At 39.8% G+C, this 23355-nt stretch overlaps 1 non-coding gene across 1 annotated transcript; it reads left to right on the forward strand.

Moving 5' to 3' along the window:
* The first annotated feature begins 10972 nt into the window (after nt 1-10972).
* Trnar-ucu (transfer RNA arginine (anticodon UCU)) lies at nt 10973-11046 on the forward strand. The gene has a single exon. It is a non-coding gene; the product is annotated as a tRNA-Arg (tRNA).
* Nucleotides 11047-23355: the final 12309 nt, after the last annotated feature.

The raw sequence follows: 23355 nt of genomic DNA on the forward strand, positions 1-23355 counted from the left end.
TTGGGCAATATCAAGGGGTGGTATGTAGGCTTAGGGATCTCTGGCTTTAAAAGCTTAATCACCTGAAGGTGTTTGATAGCATCAGTGGGTCCCCCTCCGTCAGAGACTCCGATGGGGGCCTGCATGGGCCAGCAGGAAGGTTTACTCACGACGCCCTCACATCCCGCCTCCATTAACCGAGTCGTGATGCCTTCCCCTCCCCGGTCACCAAGAAAAGGAATAAAATTATAAGTGGTCCCCCCTTCTCCACAGGGGTTAGTTAGGATGGCCTCAAAATACTGTTTTCCTTGATTATTAACACAAATTGAGGCCGATGTATAACAGGAGATGTGCATCGCCAGGGTGTAACGACAAGTGCGGAACAGCTTCCAAGAATCTCGGTCGGATTAGGGACAACAAGTCCGGGCTTATTAACACATACCCATTTTGGTTGCTTAAATCCTCCGATGTTTTGATTGAGTTCAGCCGCCATATAGGCTACTTTAGTCCCACAATCAATGCTCTGGATATAACCAGAGGGGGCCAAGTGCCAGGGCCCTCCCTTACACTCACAAGGGGCTCCAAAAAGATATTCATGAATATTCCCAGGTGGGGGGTCAAGCCCTCCTTCAGCAAACCTGTCCAGAAGGAATGCCACAAGCAGGATCCAGCTCATGAGGTGTGTCTCGGCACTCACTTGAAGGGGTGAGAACAACAGCGGCAGGATCAGCCATCTTGGGAACTTCATTTTGTCTTGAATTTTCATTCACCGGTCTGGTGCAGCGCTCTGGGATCCAAATGGGCTTCTCAGTTCCTGGGGGAAAAACACATACAACTCCCCTCACTCTAGCTAAGAGTGGAGCCGGGGGTTGCCACTTTCCGGTGGATAAATCTTTCCACCTTATTTGAGCATCTTGTACAGTGGGAGGGGAAAAGTGGCGTTGTGCAGCCCTGCGCCCTCCAGTGTCAGTGAGTAAAAAATTTAAAGTAAATAGGGTTATGCTTAGAAGTGCTTGTGGTCCCTGACAATTCCGGTATATCTCCCCCTCTTTTGTTTTTTGTAAATAAGTTTTTAAATGTTGATGGGCTTGTTCCATGATAGCCTGTCCCTGTGAATTATAGGGGATTCCAGTCTTATGATTAATTTCCCATTGGGTGCAAAACCGTTGAACCACCTGCCTTACATATGCGGGACCATTATCGGTTTTGAGGCATCGAGGGGTGCCCATGGAGGAAAAGGCTTTTAGAAGATGACTGATAACGTCCTTAGCCTTCTCTCCAGTATGTAAGGTGGCAAAAATGAAGCCAGAATATGTGTCAGTGGAAACATGTATAAAGGAGAGCTTACCAAAGCTAGGGAAGTGTGTAACATCAGTTTGCCAGACATCATTAGGTTGTAGTCCTCTTGGATTAACCCCAAGGGAAGGAGAATGAATAAATGGTGCACAGGATGGACATAATGAGACAATCTGTAAAGCTTGGTCTCATGAACATCCTGTGTGGAAGCGTAAAGACTGTGCATTTAAATGAAATTTGTTATGGAATTGTAAGGCCTTATCATATTCGGTCGTCACACAGGAAAGGCTGACAGCATGAGTAGCAGCGTCTGCTTTTGCGTTGCCCTCTGACAAAGGTCCAGGGAGCCCTGAATGGCTTCGGATGTGGCCGATGTATAAAGGATCTCGTCTAGCCCAAAGGAGAAGCTGAACTACCTGTAGTTGTTCTGTGATGGTTGATTGCTTACCAATATATGATGCTGTTTCTATGACTAGAGCCAGATTGGCTACATACAAGCTGTCAGTATATACATTAAGAGGAATAGAACTATAGACTTTGAGAGCTATGATTAAAGCTTCAACTTCCGCCTTTTGGGCCGACTGACCTGACACAGGTTGTCAGAGAATTTGAGATCCATCAAAAATGACGGCAAATCCATTTTTGGCCCCATCTGTATATACAGTTTGGGCCTTTGGAATAGGTTCCCTTTTCATAATCTTTGGGAAGATAATGGGACACTTTTTAAAGCCCTTCAAAAGTCTATGTTGGGAAGTGATTATCAATCTGACCCTTGAAGCTGCACAGGAAAAGACACCAAAGGTCATGTTCTTGTTGTAACTTGTGTATCATATCTTGAGTGTAAGGTTGAATAAGTATGTCAAAGGTTTTTCCAAACAATGCATCACCCAAATATTTAGCCTTCCAAATTAAATTAATAACTAGCTCATAAAAGGGAGTCAGTACCCGGGGGTTAGAAGCCGGCAAGTGGACCCAATAAATGGGACCCGTTTGCCAGAACACTCCCGTGGGAGTAATTTTAGAAGGTAGAACTATAAATGACAAGGGCAGAGAATAATCTATCTGTGTAATCTGCATGTCCTGCAGAGCCTCTTCTATTAGCCTCAGTGCTCATAAGGCTTCTGGTGTAGGTACTCTACATGACGTAGGAGAAGGATCTCCTCGCAAGAGGTCATACAGGGGTTTCAGCTCTCCAGTTGGAATATGAAAGGACGGGCGCAGCCACTGTATTTCTCCGAGGAATGTCTGCCACTGATGTAAAGTTTTGAGCTGATTTATCTGGAACTTGGGTCTCTGGGGAAAGATTCCTGTTATTAATGATGTATCCCAAATAATTGTAAGGGTGTTGAAACTGGACCTTTTCGGGCACTATGACCAGCCCTGCCCCTTTTAGAAGGGATTGGAGGACTTCATAAGATTGAAGAAGCCTTTCTTTCTTGGGCCCTGCCAGTAAGATGTCATCCATATAATGAATGAGGTAGAGCTGTGGGAACTGCTGTCGAAAGGGTCGTAAGACCTCAGCTATAAAATATTGGCACATTGTAGGACTATTAGTCATCCCTTGAGGTAGGACGGTCCATTCATACCGTTGGTAAGGTTCCCTAAAGTTTGTTGAAGGCAAGGAAAAAGCGAAACGCTTTCGGTCTCTTGGGTCTAAGGGGATAGAGAAGAAACAATCTTTTAAATCTATGATAATAAGGTGCCAATCCTTTGGGATCGCAGTAGGAAAGGGTAGCCCTGGCTGTAAGGGTCCCATGGGTTGCATAGTTTTATTAATAGCCCGTAGGTCCTGAAGAAGCCTCCACTTCCCAGACCCCTTTTGTATAACAAAAATAGGGGTATTCCAAGGGGAGGTAGAGGGCACCACGTGTCCTAACTTAAGCTGGTCTTGAACTAATAGGGAAGCGGCCTGTAATTTGTCCTTGATAGGGACCACTGTTCTACCCACACAGGGTCATCTGATAACCAAGTAATGGACAGTGGAGGCGGCCGCACTTCAGTGGCCCCTAGGATAAATTTCCCAGTCCTCTCCGGTCTCTTCCCCGCCGGGTAACCTGTTCCGCTGGATCCACGGGTGGGTGATATTCTGCCCTCATGTCTCTTTCCTAGTCCCCTTCCGGGGATCCATCCCATGTCTAGCATTGTATCATTAACAAAGTCATTATTTCCTTTCAAAGTCTGGGTAGTGAGAATAGCCCCCATTTGATGAAGCAAGTCCCTCCCCCTAAGGTTCGTGGGGAGTCCAGTCACTACATAAGGCTGGAAATGGCCACTATGTCCTTCGCCATCTCTCCATTTTAAAAAGGAGGCACTTCTTTTTGGTCGGGTTTGTCCTATCCCCTGTAATATGGCCGAGGGAATCTGGAGGGGCCAGGCAGGTGTCCATTGTTTATCAGAAATGACAGAGACATCTGCCCTCGTATCTAGTATTCCCTTGAAAGCCTTGTCCTGTATCTCAATGGTCAGGTTGGGACGCGAATCCAAATGAGCTACCCAAAAGGCCTGGGGAGTTCCAGTGGAGCCAAAGCTGCCATCGCCCCGGGTCCCACGGAGGGTGTGCCCAGGAATGGAAGCTAAGGGTAGCAGCAGCAATTGAGCTATACGCTCCCCGGGGTGAAGAATAACAATTCCTTGGGTAGCTTCTACTACTATTTTTATCTCTCCCTGATAATCAGCATCAACAAACAACCCCCGTAAGAATCTTCAAGCCCCACTGAGGTGCGCTACCTCGTCCCAACACTGGTCCCACCGTCCCCTCTGGCAGGGGTCCAAAAACCCCAGTAGCCAGCGTCTGGGTCCCATTTGGGGAGTTAATACCACTTGGGAGGTGGAACTGAGGTCCAGTCCTGCGCTTCCTGGTGTTCCCCTGGGGAGTTCCCAGATAGAAAGGGGTTGGTCAGGGGGAGGCGGCAGAGACGCCCACTCCCCGGGGCACTGTTTCGTTCCTGCACTGCCCCATACACGTTGTCTTCTGGGGCCCGGGGCGGGCCCCTGCTCCCGTTTCCCGACGATATTGGGTTACCCTGGATGTCAAATTTTGACCTGCACTCACTACTCCAATGATTTCCTTTATGACATCGAGGACAAAGTCCAGGCATTCCTCTGCCAGCACCCTCTCTCCTTTCCGGGCAGTTTCTCCTTATATGTCCCTCTTTTCCACATTTAAAACACCCCTTAGAGTGGGTTCCACTGTTATCAGATTTTTGCATTCCAGTCTTAAGGGCAGCAGCCAAAACCTGACCAGTAATATGAGACCCATCTATATCTTTGCATGCTTGAATCATGTCATCTATACTTTTGGCCCGGGAGGACTTAATAGCATTTTGGCAGTAAGTGTTGGCGTTTTCATATGCCAGATGTCTAATAAGTGGCACAGCCTGTTCCAGATTAGGGAATATTTTTCTAGCCACCTGCATTAGACAGGCTATAAAGTCCGAATAAGGTTCAGAGGGCCCTTGAGAGATCTTGGAAATTTTTGCTTCAGTCTTAGAAACGGGCAGGGCTTTCCAGGCATGGACCTCAGCTGAGGCTATTTGAGCATAAACACCTGGGTTGTAACTAATTTGTTGGCTTATGGTGGCATACTGCCCAGTTCCTGTTAATATTTCGGCATTTCGCCATTGATAGCCCGCATTCAGGTTAATCTGAGCCAGCTCGTGGCACCTTTCATGATATTCACTTTTCCACAATAAGAAATCCCCTCCAGATAACACAGCCCTGCAAAGTTGCTGCCAATCATTGGGTATCAGTTGACTGGCTGAGAAAGACTCGAAGAGGGTCAATGTGAAAGGGGCATGAGGTCCATAATTAATGACCACCTCCTTAAGCTATTTTATGTCCTTGAAGGCTAGGGGGACATGGGCTCTGGCCGGCTGTCCATCAGCATCCACGTTTTCAATCATTGGAAAAACCTGAGCTGCTCTAGAACCCCAGTGGACCCCCACCCATCTAGTAGGGGCGTCCTCATTCCAATCAGGATTATAGGGAGGAGGTGCGGCAATTGAGGGGGCCCTAGGCACCCTCACATTTGCCCTTTTAAGGCGATGTTATAGTTCTTCTATCTACCTTTCTAATCCCTCCTCTTCCTCAGAGAGAGAACTGAGGTCCTCAGGATCCTTTTTGGGCTTAGAAATCTGGAGACATTTCCTAACCCCCGAGCCCGAGTCCTCAAGAGGACCCTCATCCTTTAAGGATTCTGCCATTTGCTCTTCCTGCACCTGATTAAGGGCCTGTTCACATTCAGCAAGTTGATCCTTGATTTTTACTTTATCTGTTAATAAAGCATCCTTTACCAACCTCCATAAGGAAAAGGTGGCAACCGGGACACTCTCCGAGCCCCAGTCCCTCAATAATATCTGAAGGTCATGTCTCACCAGGTCCCAGTCACTATTATTAAGAAATCCTCCTGTCAGAAACCAAAGACAAGCCTGGGCAATAATTTCAACGAATTCGGTTGCAGTCTAAGTTTTTATTCCTGTTCCTTGTGTATTTAACAGCTCTTTCAGTTCGTTGGCCAGACGAACCTTCACTGTTGAGTTACCCATGGTACGTACCCTGTCTCTTTAAATTATCTTTAAACCAATCCTCCCCCTTCTTTCTTAGAAGGTGAGCCCTGTCCGCTTACCCCTGCTTTCCAGATCTCGGTGGAACCTCCAATTGCCGCGTCTGGCCAAGGGAGCCGAGTCCAGTGAGGGATGGCGAGGTTAAAAGACACATAGGACACCAAGGTTCTTCATCCAGGAGTCACACACTTTATTGCTAACACACTTTCTTTTATACCCCAAGCAGCAGAAGTGGAAAACTACCCAAAAGCAGGAGGGAGGGGGGAGAAATTTAGTTTCAACATCTGTTATTGTCAGGTACCAAAACCTCCCTTAACAAGAAGTCCATCAGACCAGAAAAGGTCAAGGCATTCCCGTGGGACACATATGTCTCAGACGGATAAGCAGGAACAGAAAAACCACAAGTTCGCCATGGTCTTGTGAGCTGGCCATACCGGCATGCAGAACAAACTAGTGGAGGTTGGGCTCCAGGGCCCAGGGTGGACCTGCTGCCAACAGGTGAGCAGTCATGATGCTGTTATTTATTTATTTATTCACCTTGAAAAGCACAGAGTGTTCAGCAACTATTAAGAATGAACAACTGGAAAGTGGCTTTGCAGGTTTATTAGGAAGGCAGATGAGTGCCCAATGCCTGGGATCCATGTGACTTACCTGGAAACTGGGAAAGCACCAAGGTTGATCTTTCTTTGTGCAAGGCTGCCAATCATGAGGCCACTGCAGATATTTGTGACCAGTGAACTACTGAGCTGAGTGCCCAGCTAGGTTTGACACATTTCTGAGCTGACTCAATTCTTCTGAAATGATTCCTGTTTTCTGCCTCCAGCCAGAAAGTCATCTCAAAATATTGATTAATTTCAGAAGGAGGAAAATAAGGTTCTAATGCTGCCATTCAGGTCCAAGTCTTCTCCAGGGCACCTGATAGGCTTGCTATGAGCCTCCATCAAAGTGGTCAGGAATTCACTGACAAATTTCAAAGGGGCTGAAATGTCATTACTGTTTGTATAATTTGGGATTGATTAACAATAGAATAAATGACACAAACATGACAAAGGTGGAAGGTATGAAGCAAACCTCTCATTGGCAATCTTTTCTTTATTCAGTATTCAGCAGTAGAGTCAAGCAGTGGTTTACCTAGCATGGCTTATTTGGGGGGCAGAAAATGGCTTAAGTAATGATCTGGGTTACATAAGCTTCTTTCACCATATCAATTTTCTTTCAGAAGCTTACAACATTCTTATCATGGACACTCATGCCATCCACATCTCCAAATACAATATGTCAAATCTTTCTTTACTGAAATCTAGATTCTATTTTTTAATGTTTCATAGTCTTGCCAGTAATTATATTTCCCACCTTGGTCTCCTTTTTCCTCTATTTGCTTTCTATTTAAAAATGAAATATAATAAACAAAGAAAAAATTTAAAAAATTCTTCTGCATGCCTATATATCTCACATTTCTTTTTGTTTTGAAAACATAGGACTTGGTGGTACTTTACATTCTCTCTAGATCATCCTGTTCTCTAATTAATAAACCTTGATTAAACTTCCAACATATTCAATGACAACCTATATTTTGTATGTAAAGGGGTGTTGAGATAAATTCTAGCTGTAGTTTCTTTGTTGAGAGCCACAGCCAGTCAGAATGACTCCTGGCATTTGCCAGAGGGAATGTTTGAAAGGTTATGCCAGGGAACCATTGAGATGATGATTTGAGTTAAGCTATATCCAATTGTTATGATGCTGGATTGATTGCATTGTATATTTGACCTTTACTATCAGGCAATGGGGTGGCTCTTGCTGCGTTGGGCGCCCATTACTTTGAAGTTCTTGGTCTACTTTGGAGTTCTCCTGGGGATTCCCAGAGAGTGCCCATTGATTGGGGAAGTGCTGGAGGAGGGATTTCCAGTGTGGGGGGTTGCTGGAAGGGCCATGTGAGTGGTGTTGGTGAAAAAGCACTCATGCGGTGCTGGTGAGAATTGAAATAAAGTGTTGCTGTTTGAACCTACAAGGCTTTGTGCCCAGACAGACTGCAGCATTTCTTCTTGATGTAAACTGTGAAGTGTATGAAAAACAAGTCCAAGCACATTACTCTAAATCTTTTGTCATTTAAAATGATAGACCTCAGCTAGAGCAAAGGAACATATACAAAAATACTTGCACCAGCCTTGTTTCAGACCCCCCCCCCACCCTAATGGAGCAGCTGACCCCAAAACAATAAGCCCAGGAAATACCCTATTCACATTCTGATTCCATGTTAATTACTCAGCTGGGATCAGTGCAGGGAAGTAGGCAAATATCAAACATGCCAGTTTAGCTCAAGACATTATCAGCATATTTTCTCAATTACTATTGCTGGGAGTATTGTATTGTGGGTGTAATAATGTAGAATAAAGTAAATCACCAATACCCTGAGTGAGACCTTCCAGAGCCCTGGCCCAACTCTGCTGACCACAGCAATAACTCCACAACTACCAATTGCTCCTAAAAATTTTTGTTTGTGCAGTGTCTCAACTTTAACAAATTTTGTTCGAGTTACTATGTTCTGAAGTTTAAAGTTTTAGATGCAAAGGCGACTGGGCATGTGCAAATATCTGTAAACTGCAAACAAATAAATATACATTATTTTTTCTAGGACTTTTATGGACTATGGTTCCCAACAGTCATTCACAAAAGAGGTTGGAAAAAAAATCCCTGTTTATTCCCAAGGAATCTTTACACAACACTTTTACACAGGCTACTTCACATAAACTTGCCTCAGCGATTTAATTCATGAATCAAATGAATTTCCTGCAGCCTGTACAGTGCTGTTGGAATGACTATTATAATAATGTAAAATTGTCATGAGTGGTGAAACATGCCTGGAATCCTAGAAGTTCAGGAAAATGAGGCAGGAGAATAGGTAGTTTGAAGAAAGCCTCATTCACTTAACAAGGCTCCAAGAAACTTAGTGAGAGCCTGTCTCAAAATATAACATAAAAAAGACAGTGGATGTGTATCAGTGGAAAGCACCCCTGGGTTCAATACTCAGCACCAAACCAAAAATTAAAAAAAAATAATAATAATAAACATAAGGATTCAGGGTACAAAAACATGTAAAAAATGTTGGCAACAGCATAAATTAATAAATATATTTTTGAAAATAGTGTTAAGGTTCTTTAAAAGCCCAAAATAAAAATGCTACATAATCCACTAGTAATAATTTGGGGTACTACCACAAGGTTGTACATGCCTGTACTCTCTGTGGCTTAGAAGGGTGAGAGAGGAGGATCTCAAGTTAGAGACCAGACTCAAAAACTTGGCAAAGTCCTAAGCATATCAGTAAACCCTGTCTCAGTAATAAATAAATAAATAAATAAAAGTGGTGGAGACTGGGTATGTAGCACATTGGTAAAATGCCTATGGGTTAATCCCTGGGTTCAATCCTCAGTACCACAAATAAGTAAATAAATAAAATAAAAGAGAGAAAGAGATAGATTGAACTTGCATGTAATTTAAATTCAAAATAAATTAAAAAAATGGGTATATATGTAAAGCAATTGAAATCCTTTTGCTGATGATATTGCTGCACTTCTATTTTTTGTATCTTCATTCACAGTATCTAATAAAAGGAAACAAATTAAGTGCCTTTTAGATAAAAGGTATTATCAGAAAATGCCTCCCAGCTGCAGATTATTCAACTAATGCCTTTAGAAACTACACACTTAAAATTAAAACTGGTCCCTAGAAGGCAAGACTCAGATAGTTTCTTAAGTACTCCGAGATATTTGGTATCTGTGGGCACCTTTTTTCAGACTGTTCTAAAACTCAGAACGAGGTACATATGGGAGGTCAGGATGAAACCACAATATACAGTAAATTCTTCAATGGGTAATCTTAACTCAGACACTCTAATAGATGAAACAGTTTTGGAGATAAAACTAGATTCTCTGTTTCACTGATTTCTGGGTTATGGGTTGAACCCAAACATATATTAGAAAAGACTTAAGGCTACTGGTTAAAATCTATTTATAATAGGTATTGAAAATATACCAAAGGCTGGGTGTGTTGGTGCAGGCCTGTAATCCCAGTTGCTGGAGAGGATGAGGCAAAAGGATCAAATTTCAAAACAGCCTTAGCAAAAGTGAGGTGCTAAATGACTCAGTGTAACCTCATCTCTAAATGAAGTAAAACATAACCCTGAGACTGAGTCTCAGTAGTCCAGTGTTCCTAAATTCAATCTCTAGTATCCACCATAAAAAAAAAAATATGTACCAGGGGGCTGGGGCTGGAGCTTAGTGGTAGTGATAGACCCAACCTGATCTTTTCTTAAAATTGGGCATCTCGCCACAAAACCATGAAAAGATCATTTCAGCTTTACTATAAATTACTGCAAATTCTGAACCTGCTTGAAATGCCTGCCCGTGCCTTGAACTCACCCATGCCTGGCTCTCTGACCAGATAGCAGCCCTCTCTGAAGCTTAGTGACACCTCATAAATATTGGCCTTCCCTGGCCAGACAACGACCCTCTCTGAGGCTTTAATGGTCCTCATAAATTCTGATGTTGGGGCCAGCAAAAAAAATGTAAACTACCATTAGTGTGATGCTTGTCAGAGTTCTGTTATCTGTAACCTCCCTTTGTGTAACTTTCTGGGCAATAAAGCTGGGCTTCAGGAAAGCTGGAGTGCTGTCTTGTTCCTGCCGTTTTGGGAGGGAGAGGCAGCCCATCCGGTCGAAATAATAAGCTTGCTTTAATTTGATTTTAATTGGAGTCGGTGGTCTTTTCTTGTGTCCTGGTCTAACAGTAGCTAACTTGTCTGACACTTGGCTTAATTCTCAGCACTACATATAAGTAAATAAAATAAAGGTCTATCAACAACTAAAAAATAGTTTTTTACATAGTGTACCTATTTGTTGACAGCCTGTGACCTAACTTGCTGTGTACTTTAGTTTTTGAGATGGAAGTTGGCCATGCATGGTGGTGCATGCCTGAGATAGGAGGATCCTGAATTTGAAGTCAGTCTCAGCAATGGTGAGAAGCTAAGCAACTCAGTGAAAACCTTTCTCTAAGTAAAAATAAAAAATAAGGGAGGGATGTGGCTCAGTGGTAGAGCGCCCATGACTTCAATCCCTGGTTTTGCATCCCAAAATATGGGACTGGGGATATAGCTCAGCTGGTAGAGTGCTTGCCTTCTAAGCATGAGGCCCTGGGTTTAATTCCCAGTACCACAGAAACAAAAAAAAAAAAAAAAAAAAAAAAAGGAAAGAAAGAGAGAGATTGATCTTTCATGTCGTTTGAATTCAAGTTAGTCCCACTTTTATTTTACTGCCACACCAGAGAAAGGTGTTTACTGAAACGTTTGGAATGTTTCTATGGGTCAGGGCTATTTTAATAAAAAGGATTTACATATGAAAACAAAATGAATTGAGGACCTTTGTTGGGACACATAAATTACACTACCTCATTTAGAAGAGATTAATACTTTTTAATGTCAACTAATTTTATTCTGCTTTATTCATATGTAAAAAGCTCGGATTGTTGGTAAAGATGGTGCCTGAAGGGGCTGGAAATGTGGCTCAAGTGGTAGAGCACTCACCTGGCATGCGTGCGGCCCAGGTTCCATCCTCAGCACCACCTACAAACAAGATGTTGTGTCCGCTGAAAACTAAAAACTAAAACTAAAAATAAAAGAATTCTTTCTCTCTCTCTCTCTCTCTCTCTCTCTCTCTCTCTCTCTCTCTCTCTCTCTCTCTCTCTCTCTCTCTCTTAAAAAAAAAAAAAAAGATGGTGCCTGGAGCATTTCTCTTCCAGGAGCTCAGGTCCATGACACTGAATAGTGTGAACTTTTAATGGCACAATGACACACCTCCAAATCCCCAAAGTGGGTGAACTCTCAGCCAATAAAGAAGTAAGAGCCCACTCCCCCCTGCTCCTCCTCATCCCCATTGAGCTCATAAATATCAACACCCTCTCCCTCTCCCTCTCCCCATCTCCCTCCCCCTCTCTTCCCCCTTCCCTCTCTCTTCTTCCCCCTTCCCCCTTCTCTTCTGTGACAGGCCTCTACAGTCCTGCTTGTTGAGTTTATGGAGCATTTCCCCCATTCCTACAAAGATGATAAATCAAATCTTTTAAAAATACTCTCTAGTTCTTGAAGAAAAATGAAATGAAATATGGGAAAATAGTCATTGATAATGTTGAAAGTGGAGTTTTGAGATGAAACAAAATTTCTCACTTTGCCAATTGCATCTGGGTGCTTGTCTCACAAATTTTGAAGAATAAAGTCTATTTATTTAAGCAAGTCGAAATAGAACTCCTACCATGTGGGATGGGGAATGATACCAGATAAACTCGTTTTTGTGTGCCATCTTAAAAGTTTACAGATGTTTTTCAGCAGACATGGAAAAATCTATTTAAAATAGGTTTTAGAAAAGGCAGACTGACTACCATATGGGTTCATTTTCATCTTTTCCATGACCCATCTTTCCTCTTGCAATTTCACCACGGGACAAAGGACTTTGTTGAAGGTGTTCCCAAAAGTGGGCATTAAGGTTTTTTTTTTACATTTGAAATAGGCCTTAATGGTGCTCATTAACATATCTTCCAGTTAGCCTCCAGATGTGGTAGAATGAGGCTCATTATCCTGATTACACTGTAATTTTACTATCCCTTCTATTTTATACTAATTCACTATGAAAAAAGAACCCTAGATTTGAATATGTAAACAGAGAGCTAGAAAACTAGAGGTTTATTCTCAGACCTAGGAAGAGCTAAGCTGAAGTTCTGGAATTTATATTGTTGTTCTGAATTTGTGATACTGCTTCCCCTACATTAAAAAAGCTCAGGAGTCATGAGGAGCATTGAGTTAAAATCCAGCATCAGCAACTTAATGAGGCCCTAAGAAACTCAAAGGGACCCTGTCTCCATATAAAAATATTTTAAAAGGGCTGGGGATGTGATTCAGTGGCTGAACACCCCTGAGTTGAATTCCTGGTACCAAAAAGAAAACAACACACACACACACACACACACAAAAAAAAAAAAAAAAAAAAAAAAAAAACAACAACAACAACAACAAAAACACCTCCATAACAAGCTCTAAAAGTGCAATCTCTCTTGTGCATGGAAACAACAAATGAAGTTGGGGTTCTCTTCAGATAATTATTCCAGTCTTCACCACACAATGTGGGAACAAGCTGGACTCATGGCACATGGATGCCCACAAAGGGCTTTAGAGACAAGCTGAAAACACCATACAATTATGGAACAAAATGCCCAGGTTTTTAACTGCTGATCTAAGATTCACTAGACTAGTAAGGGTGGGGTATGGAGGTTGATCTGCCACAGAGACCCTCTGAGGAGTCCTGTGAAGATGGCCTCAGTCCTGAGCCTACACAACACTTTTTTTTTTAAAGAGAGAGTGAGAGAGATAGAGGTAGAAAGAGAGAGAATTTTAGGTTTTTTTTTTTTTTTTTTTAGTATTTGGCGGACATAACATCTTTGTTTGTATGTGGTGCTGAGGATTGAACCCTGGCCGCAGGCATGCCAGGCGAGCATGCTACCGCTTGAGCCACATCCCTAGCCCAAGCCTACACAACTCTATTTAAAAAATTCTAGTTTCAAACCTGCAGTCTCACCAGGCACACACACACAGAGCACTCCAGTATGGCCTCAAACAAGTTATTTCCCCTCAACCTGATAAATAGAGTGAAGCCCCTGGAAGGCTCTTCTAGCCTGGTAAGAGAGAAAGGCAAAAATATCAGGGTGGAGACCACCAGACAAGATGTTTCTGACCCCAGGGTAAATGATAATGAGAAACCTGGTGTTAGCTGAAGAAGATTGCAAGGGGGGGTCAAAAAGCCCAAAATTTTATGTAAATAATAGAGCTAATGAACAGGGATTCAGCCAGCCAAAACAAGGATGCACTTGAGATGGAGAGCCTGATGAGGACCTGACATCCCATTAGTTGTCTTCATTTCCTGATCCTCTGCATAATACTCACCACTCTCCAACTCTATGCCCTTGTCTGGACCCTGGTGAGAGCTGCAGCTTCTCCCTATCATCTTCTCCTCAACCATTCATCTGCTCCACACCAGGAAAGCCCTGCCTTGGTTTTTGTCCTGATCACCCTGGTCTGAGTGAGTGTGCATATGCTGGACATAAAGCCTAAGGCTTGAGACTTTTGAACTTAGCATGCAGAGGGAATGTCTGTAATTAGCCTGTCATTATTACGTGTGATTTGCAGTGCTTAGAATTAATTTATGATTGTTAGCTCTGAATGGATTATGTCTATTGCAGTACCTAGCATTAAGAATTGTTGTTTTCTTGATTAAGAACATATAGAGTGAAATTATGTTGAGTAATTGAATGAATAAAGCATTGACAGGGGCAGAAGTGCATGGAAATTCTTTATTTCTCTCCTGTACTGCATATATCACAATTGTTGCCCCCTCACAACAAGTACCTAGCCACAATTTTCATTTTCCACCATTGCCACTCTTGCCAGCTTCAAACAACCTACTTATCCAGTCTCACGATAACATGGCACACTTACCATTTTCTTGCTTTCAGGGTTTTCAGAGTTCTCCCTGTGATTTGTTTTCAGCTTCTTCTTAGCACAGAAATTTGGGCTCCTGATACATGACAGAAAACCTACAAAATGATTTAAAGAATGGCACCTAAGGGACTGATTGGACAAGTCTTCAGGCACTGACTCCAACCTAAGCCAAGTGGTCCCAAAATCAAGTCCAAAAGGCAAGCTGGTCCATTTTCATTGTTAAAAGACTAAGGATCAGGGCTGGGAATATGAACTTAAATAAAAGAAATTAAAATACTGCTTATTAGATATCTGCTGTTTTCCAGATATTCACTGTACCACATATGATTAAAACCTGACATTTTCCCTCCAGTGGGTATATTGTTGTCTATAACTGTATAAGAAGTCACTCTAAAACTTACTAGTTCACATTTGGATTGAACTGCATTCATCTGCAATATTTTTGCTGCATATGTTTAGCTGTTAAGATTACCGAACTTCAGAGGGTGATCTGGCTGCCAAAAAAAAAAAAAAAGCACCCTGAATCTTCTTCACATGATATCTCAGAATCTAATAAATTAAGGTGAGCTTGTTCTCATTGAGGAGACAGTGTTCTAAAAGCAAAAGCAAAAACATTAAAAAATATTTCCTGACTAGGTACCTGACTAGTACTCTTTCAAAGCCACAACTTTATAAAAGCCATAAAAAAAGAAGAGCCCTGACCCAAAGTTTGTAGAATGCATTCTGCATTTGGCAAGAGTAGGAGTAAAATCGCATTACCACATTTCTGTACACAGATAAGGCTAAAGGACCCATGATATTATGTCACTAATTCTGCCTTTTGTAATAGATGAGGTTTATACAGCTGTTCAGTGTCAAAAAATATTTTCAAAATCCCACAAGTACTGTGTGTGTGTGTGTGTGTGTGTGTGTGTGTGTGTGTGTGTGTGAGTGCGTCTGTTTATATGCGTGTAGTGCTATTGGTTAAACTGAGAGAATTAATATTCCTGAGCTATATCCTCAATTTTTTTTCTTTTTTTATTTTGAAACAGGATCTTACAAAGATGCTTTGTTGTGTGCCCACAATTTTTAAGTACATATCAAGATCAAATATGCCTAACACAAAGGCAAAACTTACCTCCTTCAGAAGCCATGATTCATCATTATTTTTAAGTAGTGACATGTATTCAAAAAGGGGAGGGGGGTTACACACATATGTGGCTCATGTCAGCAATCTTAATAATTTGGGAGACTTAAGCAGAAGAATCACAATTTCAAATTCAGCCCAAATAATATGAGAGGGCCCTAAGAAACTAAGCAAGATTTTGTGTGAAAACTAAAAATAAAATAAAATACAATTTTAAAAGCCTGGTGATATAGGGGTTTAGGAGAACTACCCTGGGTTAAGTATTCATTCCTCTCCCCTTAAAAAAAGAAAAGAAAGAATAAAAAAAAGAAAAACAAAATTTTTACATCTGATGAACGTTTTATTCAATGGGGATAATATGTTTGAGAAAAACGTCTAAGCTTATAGCAAGGATTTAAAATAAACTTGGGAAATTGCTGAAAATTGAATTGAAAAATCAAGAACAAGCAATATTTTTTTTAAATTTCTTATCAGGAGAAATTTGAAAACAGGCATATTTCATTTCAATCATGATGAAAATGCAGGATGCTATGGAAACTGCAACAAAAGGACTGTAGACTGTATCTGTATCACAAAAGTTTTGTAAATGGAGAATATGAAACACTACATTAAAAAAGTGAGGGTGAGACAACATTAAGGCCACATGTGTAATCTAAAATAAATAATATACTAAATCTCCACTATATGAATTTTATCTGGGAGTATGTCTACAAAACAACACAATACTCCTTGCATAAAGCAGAGGATTTGTGATAGTCTCAAATTAAAAAATGATTTCACATCTGTGGCTGTTGTGCAGGGGCTTATATCAAAAAAGCAAGGTTTGGGGATCAAGCAGTTGAATGAAGATGTGAGGAACTATTGGGATGGTAGGCATCCTACCTTTGAAGGCAGCAATAGCCCATAGCCAAACTCTATCTTCTATTCCTCAGCCCCCCAAATTATTAAATAGAACTTTTTTTTTTTTATGCAGGTCAGACAAAGAAGGCGTATCAACAACATTTTACTGATGTAAGAGCATGCTCACAAACAAATGTTTTTGACCTTGAGTACATAGATTGAATATGAGTGTTTATGACCTTGGTTACTTGCTAAAAATACAGCCCTCTAGAAGCCTGGCCACGTACTAACATACTTGGTCTTTTTTTGTCCTTCAATGCCTCATAGCATTGAGCATTTTACAACTTCTACTGTAAGGAGCAATGCTAACCTCTCCATTCTTAAGGTACAACACAGAATGCTGTTTATCTCTAATTCTTACAGACAAAAAATAATAATCTTGCTCTCTTGCCACCTGGGTAAATTATTTTTTAAGTCCACCAGTTCTGCTTAACAGGTAAAATGTGGTAAACTTGGATACCTGGGCTGGCCATGCCAGTTGTTCACTGGAGCCATTGTCTGCTATTGTTTCATTTTATGCATCATCCATTGACTGGACTTGAAGGCCTTTATCCTTCTTCTTCTCCCCAGACTCAATCATCACAATGGAGAAGGTTGATGGGTATTTTCAAAATACAGAGATCTTACTCTACTGGATATACTTTGATTCCTATACTTCTTGATTATCTTGCAATTTCTCATTCTGGTAGTCTCTCATACACTTGCATCAGTTTTTGCTCTCAAATCTATAAAAACCATTCATCCCATGACCACAGCAGCTGCACATGACTCATTTGACTACTTCTCCAAATCATCTATGCCACTGCTGCCACTTTTTTCTTTGGCCAGGGGCTGGAGCCTGGGCTTCAGCAATTCATTGATAGTTCAACTTCCAAGGTTCATGTCTGCACACAGTGCAGTCAGAATCCTTATTTCTGTTTACAAGGAAATAATCCCATTATGTCACAGCTCTCCACAGGAGTTCACTGTAATTGGACTGAGGCAACAAAGTGTTGTATGCTTCTTCGTGTCCATAGGTGCCACTACTCACCTAAAAATCTCCATTAATCTATCAGGACTGAGATATCTCTCACCTGCAAATATCCTAAAGACTATGCAAGTTGCTGTGTGGGTGTTGAGACCCAGGATGTAAAATTTTGGTCTCTAGCAATTGAGAGATGTGAGGAAGAGTTGGCAGTGTAGTCATGCTTATGCAGAGGTAACAATAGCTCCCAGGTAGCCCAGAGCATCCAGCCCTCAGAATCCTGCATCATTCCGTAGGTCTTTTCATATATAGGCCAGAAAATGAAGGTGTGTGTTCAATATTTTACATAGTGAACACATGCTCAGAAGAAAATGTTTATGACAATGAATGTATACACTTAATCAAGGTATTCATTACTTAAATAAATGATAATAATATTAATAATAATAATCATCATAATAATAACAGTAATCTGTTGGAAGCATCAACAACAGAGTAGCTATAGCCATGTGTGGCCTTTCCAATGATCTACCCTTATAGGTTTCATCATCAAAAAATCTACACACCTGAAGTCTTCTGCAAAGATCTATTAGCAAGGAGGTAAGAGCTCTGCATCCACAGGCTTCAAAAAATATGCTGTATTGTGATATGACTAGAACACAATCCCCCTGTCTAGGATTACTAAAACCCATCTCCAGATGGTATCTAAACAAGCTCATCATTCTTGCAACTTATCATTGATCAACTGCTGTGTGGCTGCATCTAAAGATATCATATGTGTTGAAGTCATACTGATATTATTATATGGCAGAAACCCATTCCTGTGCTGCTGATAACAAACCAACTGCTATGTGATTTTGCAACACAACTTTTTGTATTTGATATTTTTCTTTATTAACTAGAGTTAGAGCCTGCTTTGTATGATTTAAGGTTTGGCTGTGTACTCTGTATCTTATTCACCAAGGTTACATAAAAATAAAGAAAATACCTCATCTTCATGAGTTTAAAATTTTATCATATAGTCTTCTCTTTAGCTATAACCACACCATAATTTTCCATCAGCTGTATGGTTTGAACCTAGTATCCTAATAATGCCAGAAGAAAAACCAGAAGTTAAAACATATTGAGTAACATTTTCAAATTAAATCAAGTTTAGGCAGTAACAAATTGTCTGGATAAGATGGAGATCAACAGACTGTTGTTGACTATAATAGATAATGTTACCTTCAGTATACATTGAAATATGGGTTTCAATATTTAAACCTTAGGAATTAAGCCAGAATTAATAAAGGGGTGATTATAACAGCTGCTTCTCTGCTTATCATTTCAATTTTGCCTATTCATAAACCAGGAAACAAGAGCCAATATTGTAATGTATGTCTGCAATTTCAGTGACTTAAGAGGCTGAGGAAGAAGGATTTTAAGTTCAAGGCTAGACTCAGCAACTCAGTGGGGCCTTAAGCATCTTAGTAAGAACTTGGCTTGTCTTTAAAAACAAATGGGCTGGAGATGTGATTTATGATAAAGTGTTCTGAGTCCAGTCCTTGGTACAAAAAAATATTCTGCTTTATTGTGCCACTATCTAACTTCTAAGACAATAATGAAAGACTGATAATTCATGTAGTCTAGAGGATGTGAGTTGTGGCTTTGGGGTCACAGATAATTGATCCTGAATTCCAGTAAAGTTGCTTAATATTCAGGAGACCTTTCAAATATTCTTTCACACTGAACAGCTATGTAAACTTCATCCATTACAAAAAGCAGAATAATACCGAGTGTCAACATATTAGCAATTCTTTAGCCCTATCTGTACACATAAAGTTGACAATGAAATTTTACTCCTCTTGTAGCCAAAGTGCAGAGTATATTTCACAAATTTTGGATCTGAGCTCTTATTTTTTGTGTGTGACTTATGTAAATCTGTGACTATGAAAGTGTATTAGTCAGGAAACACTTTGAATACTTTGTTTTTACTTTCATAACACTGTCACCTCCATCAGAATGAGCCCGCCTTAATTTATTTGATTCTGAGAAGAAGGGTGCTTTTTTTGGCAACCATATCTCCCTGTGAAGTTCAGTAACCTTACCAACTATCACTTAATGCAGTAAAAAGATCCCATATAAACCCAGGCTTAATTGATGATAAGCCCACACTTGAGACAATAATATTTATATGGTTTCTTCTTATTCAGTGATAGATATCTAATTCTCTAAACATGGGCTGAATGCCAGGATTCAATCACATGTGGAACAGAAGTTATGTGAAAAACATAATGTGCCTTATAGGTACTGGTTAAATTTTTATTAATTTAAATTTAAACTTTAATCTCTTGACAGGCTTTATTGAATTATATGGAAATATGTATAGACTTCTATTCCTTTAATGTTTGATGATATTCTCAGAGTACCCCATCCTAAAGAAGAAAATTGAAATAACAACCCTGCATTAGGCTGAAGACAAAACTGCAAAATAATTTTTTTTAAATGTTTAGACTCTAGTTTCTGGGTTACTGATGATCTGATTACCTAGAGTCTTCTCTCCAGGTATATCAACCTCTTTTTGTTAAAGTATGCTATCTAAAATGAAAATGGACCTGTGCCCAGAATCCTTTGAGAAACAGTTTCCACTTTTGTACACTTCTGAGGTGTAGATGGCTTCTCTCTCAAAGTGCAAAGTCTCTCCTGTTCTTTGGCCCTGAGAGAATGTTGTTTGGTATGTTTATTCCATAACCTATGACACAGAACTGAGTTGTCCATTTTTTTCACCTTGCTGAGGTCAGGGTATTTATGAATCTCAAACATATAATATAGCTGTGGTGAACATAGATATCCCTGAGACGTCAAGAGTGAATTTTAGGATGAAGCTTGAAAAATACATTTATTTATTAGTCAATTTATATTTTCAAAAATAATAATATTTTGGATATAGTGGTTTAAGTTATTAAATTGATTTAAGCTGTCCTTCTTAATTTTTATTATGAATACTAGAAATTTTTAAATTATATTATATTGTAATATTATATTGTTTTTCCCTCTGGGAAAATATTAATGCCTTAGGACATTGCTTAGAAGTTTAAAATAAAATTTGCTTTCTCATAAGAACAGACATCACAAAAGTTAAATGAAATTTTAAAGTAATTTTGATAAAATTTTTATTCATAAAAGTATATATTTTGGGTGTGTGGGAGATATTTCTCTTGGTTTTATTTTCCCCATTGGGTTTCTCCCCACTGAAATTAAGTTTTCATCACATGAGAAGAACATCATATAGTCTTTTACCTTTCCGCCTCTCACTATGGTGTGGCTGTAGAGTTTAAGAGTGGTGAGGATAATACAAATGATGAGAAGTGATGAGATGTCATTCCAAGTCCTCATCAGCCTCCCCAGCTCAAGTGCATTTTTTATTGAGCTGGCTGAATATCTGTTCATTTGCTCTACTCTTTGTACTAAATTTTGCAGCTTTTTTACCCTTTTTTCAATCCTTGTTAGTTAGTTACCACCAGATTTTGCCATGACATCATTTACTCTAGGGCCAGAAACATCTGGTCTGGTGGTCTGCACCTTGGTCTTCTCACCCTTCCCTCTTATTAGGTGAGGAAAACCTGACAGAGGACTCACTCTGTTTATGGTGAGGGGAAGTGATTTGTTTATGTCTGAAGGCAATACTTCAGGGCTTCTTTAGGCATGCCTGGTGGGACTGCATGTTTCAAACTGAAGTTTTTAAAATGGGGTTTTTTTTAGCCCAGGTCTAAGGCCATCCTCACAATAGTGTAGTTAATTTGTCCAAAATTAAGGTGTTTTTTTTGTTGTTGTTTGTTTGTTTAATGTATTTGTCCTCAAGTGAATTGTTTTTTTCATTTTTCTTTTTTTTTTTTTTGTACCAGGTATTTAGCTCAGGGGCACTGAGATACATCCCCAGTCCTTTTTTGGTATTTATTTAGAGAGAGGGTCTCAGTTAGTTGCTTAGTGCCTTGTTTTTGCTGATGGTAGCTTTGAACTCATGATACCCATGTATAATTCTTCTGTGCCACAGGGGTTATGGCCTGTGCCACCAAGTTTGCTTTCAACTGAGTTTTTAAATATGTAAAACCACTTTATTAAAGTGACATTTAGAAGCATTCCTAATATTCAAGCAAACTCCTTAGACCTGGTATGGCAGGAAATAAAAGTGGAACTGGACTTTAATTTAAATAACAAGAAAGTTGAATTGCAAGGGCTTAATTAGAACACAGATAATTAGAAGGTTACAGGCCATAGCACTCTTGTACTTGTTTAAAATAATTTTTTTCTTAGTTGTGGATGAACAAAATATATTTATTATTATTATTATTATTATTATTATTATTATTATTATTATTATTGTTATTAATGTGGGTCTAGTATCAAACAGACTGCCTCATGCATACTATCCAAGTACTCTACTACTGAGCAACAACCCTAAATCCTTACCTGGTATTTTTTTAAATATTTATTTATATTTAATTTTTTTATATGGGGCGCTGAGAATTAAGCTCACGGCCTCATATATGCTAGGCAAGCACTGTACCACTGAGCCACACCTTCAGCTCTTTCCTGGTACTTTTTAAATACCTGTTTTACATAAATTTTAATTAGTAGCTTTAACCCTTTTCCAATATCTGTTTGGATTAAATCAATAACCTAGAAATCAGTGAAGCAAAGTCTAGTTTTATCTCAAACTCTGATTTTAATTCCTCTTTCTTCCCCAGACCAGACACCTTATCACAGTGTCTGAATTAAGATTCTCCCTTGAAGAATTTACTGTATGTTGTCCACATCCAAACTCCAAAATTTACGTATTCCTTAATTTTGGAAAAGTCTTACAGAATTTTTCCGGAGGTACCAAAATTTCTTGGAGTACTCAGAAGAATCCATATCTGAGTCTTGCCTTTTTGGGAGCAGTTTGAATTATAAGTATGCAGCCTTTAAGGCAAGTAGATGGATGATCTGCAGCTGGAAGAAACCTTTTCATCAATACCTTGCATCTAAAAGGCACTTCACTTGATTCCTTTTATTAGATACTGTGAATAAACCTACAATAAAAATGGAAGTGAAGTAATATCTTTAACAAAAGTGTTCCAATTTCTTTAGATATTTATCCTGAATTATAATTACTGGGTTATAGGACATTTTTTAAACCAAGAATTGTTATTGTTATTTATTTTTACTTATTTAGGCACTTTACCACTGTGTTACATCCCTATTTTTTTTTAATAAGACAGGATATCACTGAGTCACTTAAGCCATTGCCAAGTTTCTGAGGCTGGTCTTGCATTTATGTTCCTCCTGTTTCATCCTCCCAAGCCAATGAGAGTACAGACATTCACAATGATACCCTGCTTCAAAAAAAAAAATATTATTAGTGGATTATATGGCATTTTTATTTTGAGCTCTTAAGAACAATTATAGGGGCTGGGAATGTGGCGCTAGCGGTAGTGCACTTGCCTGGCATTCGTGTGGCACTGGGTTTTATCCTCAGCACCACGTACAAATAAAGATGTTGTGTCTGCCGAAAACTAAAATGAATAAATAAATATTAAAATTCTCTCTCTCTCTCTCTCTCTCTCTCTCTCTCTCTCTCTCTCTCTCTCTCTTAAAAAAAGAACCATGAATTTTTTTTTCAAAAGTATCTTTATTAACTTTATATTGTAACCAAAATTTTTATCTATGCATATACACCTATACTCTGGAGTCCCTACTATCTTTCAGATATTTGTTTTGTTTGGTGTGGTTTGGTGCTAGGAATTGAACTCCATGGGTGCTTACCACTGAGTTATGTCTCCAGTCCTTTTTTTTTTTTTTTTTTTTGAGACAGGTGATATATCACTAATATCTCAATAAGTTGCTTATAGCCTTTCTATGTTGTTAAGGCTGTCCTTCAAATCACAATCCTCCTGACTTGCCTCTCCAGCCTCTAGTATATTTGCCACCACACCTAGCTCTTTTAGATTATTATAATAACCTTTTCAACAACACTG

Source organism: Marmota flaviventris, chromosome 13 (assembly GCF_047511675.1).
Source record: "Marmota flaviventris isolate mMarFla1 chromosome 13, mMarFla1.hap1, whole genome shotgun sequence".
NCBI lineage: Eukaryota > Metazoa > Chordata > Mammalia > Rodentia > Sciuridae > Marmota > Marmota flaviventris.